Source organism: Jaculus jaculus, chromosome 18, assembly GCF_020740685.1.
Source record: "Jaculus jaculus isolate mJacJac1 chromosome 18, mJacJac1.mat.Y.cur, whole genome shotgun sequence".
In the NCBI taxonomy this organism is placed as follows: Eukaryota; Metazoa; Chordata; class Mammalia; order Rodentia; family Dipodidae; genus Jaculus; species Jaculus jaculus.
This window is the reverse complement of record NC_059119.1, coordinates 37,897,538-37,903,966: the sequence shown is the minus strand read 5'-3', so window position 1 is coordinate 37,903,966 and position 6,429 is coordinate 37,897,538. Positions and strand designations below refer to the sequence as shown.

At 45.0% G+C, this 6,429-nt stretch overlaps 1 pseudogene; it reads right to left on the bottom strand.

Annotated features, from left to right (window-relative positions):
• Window positions 1–3,932: 3,932 nt before the first annotated feature.
• On the bottom strand, window positions 3,933–4,937 carry LOC123455791 (annotated as a pseudogene).
• Window positions 4,938–6,429: the final 1,492 nt, after the last annotated feature.

Below are 6,429 nucleotides of genomic sequence, written 5' to 3'. Positions count from 1 at the left end.
ATATCCTTTTTATAAGGGAACAAGCCATGTAGGCTAGGCAATACTAAAAGCTGAGCAATACGATCCCCACAGGAAATAGAAGATATCCCTCTAGGGGAAGAGCACAGAATTTTTACTTGTCCTTCATAATCCTCATCTATAACTCCAGGGTGAACAATTAAGCCTTTCAGAGCAGAAGATGAGCGTCCTAGCACCAAGCCTACTGTATCAGAGGGCAGGGGTCCTTTAAAATCAGAGGGGATTGGTTGACAACCCATTTGTGGTGTTAATACTGCTCGGGTGGTGGCACAGAGGTCCAACCCTGCGGAACCCAGAGTGGCTCTCCGTGGCTCCCCGGTGGCCTCATGGATACCTTGGGTGGCTCGACATTCATGGCCCCATACATTTGAGGGCCCTGGGGTCGAGGGCCCCTCTGTCCGTTTTTTGGCTGGCTATTAGAATCATTTGTGAGCACTCTCCCCTTAATATCTTTAACTAACCTACACTCATTGGCCCAATGTTTACCCTTCCCACAACGTGGACACATCCCAGGAACTTTCTTCTGTACATTAACTCTGTCTTGACTTCCTGGAATCTGACTCTTACACTGCCTTTTTATGTGTCCTCTTTTCCCACAATTATAGCAAGTAATGTCTCTAATCCTCTTTGCAGCAAGGACAGCTGCTGCTATCCCCGCATTAGACAAAGGACCTCCTATTTCTCTGCATGCTTTCATCCAGGCATTAAGCCCTTTTCCTTTCCATGGTGTAATAGCATTTCTACACTCCTTTGTACATTGCTCATAAACAAGCTGTTCTATAAGGGGCATAGCAGTATCAGGGTCTCCAAAAATTCTACCTGCAGCCTCCATTATTCTTGCCACAAAATCCGAAAAAGGTTCATTTATGCCTTGAACTATTTTTGTTAAGTTGCCAGTAACTTCTCCTTTATTGGGCAGGCTTTTCCATGCTCGTACAGCTATCTGGTTAATCTGTCCATATACCTCCACAGGGTAGGCCGTCTGATTAACCGTCCATTGTCCCTGGCCAGTCAACATTTCATAAGTCCAAAATGGCTGACCATTAGCAGCATTTTGTCTAGCCTGAGCGGCACAGGCATCTTGATAGATAGATTTCCAATCAAGATATTGTCCCATTGTTAAGCAGGCTTTCACTGTATTATACCAATCTGCAGGAGTCATTGCATAAGCAGTGAGCCTCTCTACCTGAGCCTGAGTAAAGGAGGCATTAGTCCCATATGTCCTAACTGACTCTGCAAGATCTTTTAACTGTTTATGTCCTATGGGCTCATGATGTCGGCCCTGAGCTGGATCGTCAAACACTGGAAATATTTGTTGAATTTTTCTTATTTCTTTTGGCTTGCAGAAAGAAGTTCCCTCCATGTATCTCAGTACTTCCCTATTTGTTAAAGGTGGGGCAGAAGGCACAACAGGTGGGTCAGGGCGATATCTCTCAGCCTGATGCCTGTCAGCTTCCTCCTCTAACAGAGCCTCATCATACAAGTCCAACTCCCCTTCGCTATCTGAAGATTCAAAAGATCTTACAGAAGCAGTCTCAGAACTTGATGAGCTTGCCACATGTAAATGTTTGAATTCACTTAATAAAGGATGCAAATCATTACCTTCCAAATCTTTAACCTTAGTTTCCTTTTTATCATTAACCTTCATTACATTTTGTTCCTTCCTTTTATTACCTTCTAAATCTTTAACCTTAGTTTCCTTTTTACCATTAACCTTAGTTTTCTTTTTACCATTAACCTTCATTACATTTTGTTCCTTCCTTTTATTACCTTCTAAATCTTTAACCTTAGTTTTCTTTTTACCATTAACCTTAGTTTTCTTTTTACCATTAACCTTAGTTTTCTTTTTACCATTAACCTTCATTACATTTTGTTCCTTCCTTTTATTACCTTCTAAATCTTTAACCTTAGTTTCCTTTTTACCATTAACCTTCATTACATTTTGTTCCTTCCTTTTATTACCTTCTAAATCTTTAACCTTAGTTTCCTTTTTACCATTAACCTTCATTACATTTTGTTCCTTCCTTTTATTACCTTCTAAATCTTTAACCTTAGTTTTCTTTTTACCATTAACCTTAGTTTTCTTTTTACCATTAACCTTCATTACATTTTGTTCCTTCCTTTTATTCTGTTTTCCTTTTTGTTCCCTTTTTTCTGTTTCTGACATACTGTCCTGATGTTCCGCTAAAGTCCTCTGGCCCTCTTTCACTTTAATGAGCACACAGGGCAAGAAGAAAATCATAACAATAGCATCAACCTCCCAGGGCAGCATACCTCTCAGAAAAAAGTCCGGATCCGTCCGTCCCGTGTGTCAGTTCTGAATCCTCCTTAAAACAGGGGTCTTCGCTGGTGCAAGATGTTCTTCAATTCCCGGGGTTTCAGCACCACTTGTCACGCCCGCCTCGCCAGCAAGGAGGACGCCACAATCAGGATTCTTCTGAACACACTTTATTGGGGACTGCCAAACTGCTAGATGCGAAGACGCGAAGACCCAGAACCACGAAAGGCAACTGTTTATATAGGGTTTAGGCTGCTTACCCACAAATGATTGGTCAACTGTGGATATGTGGCCACCAGTGATTGGTTACTTTCTGGATGCCTCATTAGCATCGGCCCGCAACGGGTTGGAGCATGCGCACTGTGCTAAATTTACACCAGCTGTGACCAATAAGAGGCCAGAAACCGGCGCCAGCTTGTAATAGCGTCTGCGCGGCTCCTAACAGGGGGGGCCAATGCAGCAGGAGGCCAGTCGGGATTATAGTATTTAGCAGCCTCCTCCTCAAGAGAGGCAGCGTCACCCGGATCAAGAGGCTCAGGATCGCAATTTTTTGAAAAAAACGGGTTAATGAGGGGTGTACATTGAGAAGCAGTCTCAGGGGGAGCGGGCTCGGGCAAGGGCCGGCACAACCTTTCTACTGCTTGGGGAGCACCAGAGTTATTAGAGTTAGAACCCATATCAATAATGACCGATGGGCAAGGGGATTTTTCAGGAGAAGAAAGTGAAAGTAAAGAAGCACTACGTGAAAGAGGACAGAGGCAGTATTCTGCAACAGAAAGGAGTTGTTGTTTATCGGGGTCTGAGTGTGCTCCCTCCACTATGTCTCTTATTAGTCCCCAGTAAGAAAAGACTGTGGAGGGGACAGAATTGGGCCCCTCTTCTTGGAGGCGGCGATTTAAATCTTTGTCAACATTTTGCCATTTTACAGGATGGATATCGGGACCAGAAATAATAAACCATGGGCAGGCCTTGTCAATAAAGACAAAGAATTTAATAAGGTCCTTTTTCTTAACTCTTACCCCTCTTTCCCTGAGTGAGCTCTTTAAATCTTTAAGAAAGAGAGCTTCCTTAGTAAGCTTTTGGCCCATTCTAAAAATCAGATGAGAATGAAGAATAAGGATCGTGACTTACAGTGAGCCGTACCCGAAATCGCAAGCGACAAAATGGCGGGCACTCTTCAAAATGTCTCCCAGCGTCCCGAGGAGATTTCCAATGTTGTCTGTCATCCGGTCGAGACCTGTGCCTTGAGCCCCACATTGGGCACCAATTGCCCCTGACCCGCGGGACCAATCTAACATAGGGTGGTCGAGGAGGGCTGCAACCTGAAAGAACAGGCGGGAAAGAAGAAGGAGACCAAGTGGAGGATTTGTCAAGATCTCGTTTAATGTTGGATTTTTTAGCTCTTTTACAATCAACCAGCAGGTAGGGCAATAAGGAGGGGAAAACGGGGAAGGGGGACAAGGAAGGAGGACGTAGGGCCACCTGGCCATAATCTTCTAGAACATCTTCTCGGAATCTCTCTTGTGACATCTCCCAGAGCAGCTGTTTGTTCTCAGGGGAGGGGCTGCATGAGAGCGGCTCGTTCTCTTTTGTCCTCAGGGCAGCCAGGTCATGGTCTCTGACACTGATACAGATGTTACTCAATGTTATTTAATAGCTACTGAGGTCAGACAATCCAAGGCCATCGTTATGCTAAAATTAAAGCTACACATGGAAGTTCATAGACACTTCCAAAATTGGTTTTATCTCCTACATGGGAACACACTCAAGAAACCCAGAAGGGCTTACTGGTCTGACTCAACTCTTCCCATTCATTAATCCCTATTCACCAGTGGCACGGGAAGGGGGTTCTTTGACAAAGCATTATACATAACACCTCTACCAAACTAAACATAAACTTTTTTTGTAGTTAAATGCAGAAAGTCGTTTTTGTTCCACCCCTTTCCTCCTTTTACACTGCAAGTAAAGCTCACTGGCCTGGGAACAGCCTCTATCTGCCAACCTTTGGCCAGTGAAGAGGATTCAGAGAAAATAATACAACCATCAATCAGAAAAAGGAGGGGTGACAAAGGAAAATAATTAGGCTGTAGCCTCAATCATGCATTCCTGTGCAAGATGCCCTGACTTGCCACAACGGTAGCAGTTGACTTCACTTGTCTTGCTGCAATTGATGGCTACAGGACCAGTTTCACCACACCTATAGCACTTTACTTTGGTGCAGTCTTTCTGAATGTGTCCACACTCTCCACAAGAATAGCACTTCTGCTCATCCGCGTGGTCAGTCATGAGCCAGATGGCCTGGTTTGCCACAATTGTAGCAGCACTGCTCTTGCTCTCTCTTGGGCTCCTTGCAGAACTTGGCAATGTGGCCACCTCTGCCACAGTTATAGCAGGCTTCGTCTTCCTGAAGATCACAATCTTTGGCAAGATGACCACTCACCACAGCGATAACAGATGTCTGGAAGAGATGAGGAAACAAACTGGAAACCTCTATCCGAGGTAAAACCACCTCTGCCACAGCTTCTCATTCCACGACCCCGACCTCCACCAGTAGGGCATTCCCTGGCCCAGTGGCCAGATCGTACACACTGGAAGCACTCGTTGCTGCTCATGGCTGCAGTTACAGCTTCCACATCTGAGTGACCCGCGGCTGTGGAGACTTGGAGGCAGGTCCCAAAAAGTGACTCGCAAAGCGGTGGCTGTTTATTTTCAGGGTCCTTGGCTGCGCCACACGCGGGTCTGCACTATGTCTCCTTTTTAACTTACTGGCCTCTGCTACGAAGTATTTTCATTCTCATGCAAAAGCCCAATCACCTGTAGCTAGGATCCACATATTGCTCAGGCAATAAAACCACAGATTAATCACTGGGACCTCATGAAATTACAAAGATTTTGCACTGCAAAGGACACAGTGAAAAAAGCAAAAAGGCAACCTACAGAATGGGAAAAAAATCTTTGCCAGCTATATATCTGATAGAGGATTAATATCTAGGATATACAAAGAACTCAAAAAGTTAAATAATAAGGAATCAAACAAGCCAATCAAAAATGGGCTATGGAGCTAAATAGAGCATTCTCAAAGGAAGAAATACGAATGGCATATAAACATCTAAAACAAATGTTCTACGGCACTAATCATCAGGTAAATGCAGATTAAAACTACATTGAGATTCCATCTCACTCCTGTCAGATTGGCCACCATCATGAAAACAAATGATCATAAATGTTGGCGGGGATGTGGAAAAAGAGGAACCCTTCTGCACTGCTGGTGGGAATGCAATCTGGTCCAGCCATTGTGGAAGTCAGTGTGGAGGTTCCTAAAACAACTAAAGTTTGATCTACCATATGACCCAGCTATAGCACTCCTAGGCATATATCCGAAGGAATCATCTCATTTCCTTAGAAGTACATGCTCAACCATGTTTATTGCTGCTCAATTTATAATAGCTGGAAAATGGAACCAGCCTAGATGTCCCTCAACTGATGAGTGGATAATGAAGATGTGGCACGTTTATACAATGAAGTTCTACTCAGTGGTAAAGAAAAATTTTAACCCAGGCCCAGAAAGCCAAGCACCACATTTCCAAAAATGTCTCAGGTTGGAAATAATGAGAATTACCTTTGGAAAACATTCATTTAAGACTGTGGAATAGGCGCTTCTACAAAAGAAGCCTGTGGGGGGAGGGAGAGTGCCAGACAGCACACAAAAGTCTCCTTTCTGCTCTTGTCCTGCAAAAGTCAAGCTCTGAAAGGAACTTAGGAAGCCAGGGGAGATCTCCCTGGAGAAGCAGGGGGGAGCTGCTGTGGATTGGCTGCCTCCAGGAACTTCTCCTCCTGCCTGAGCCTTGGAAAATGCTGGCAGGGGACTCCCTTTGCCCCCAACTCACATCAGCCCTACCAGATCGAAAGAACCCAATGGGGAGAAGCAAGAGGTCCAGGCAGCCCAGCAGCTCCAGACAGCTTGCACCTCCAGCCTCCCCCACAGGTAGCCAGAGACCCCAGCAGGCCAACAGATCAGGGCTGCTGTGTATCAGGGGTTCCTCATGACCCAATGGGTTTCGGGTACCTGGTTCCCAGCTGGTGGTGACGGGAGGTATAGCCTTGCTGGAGGAGGGGTGTAGGGATCCAGTCTC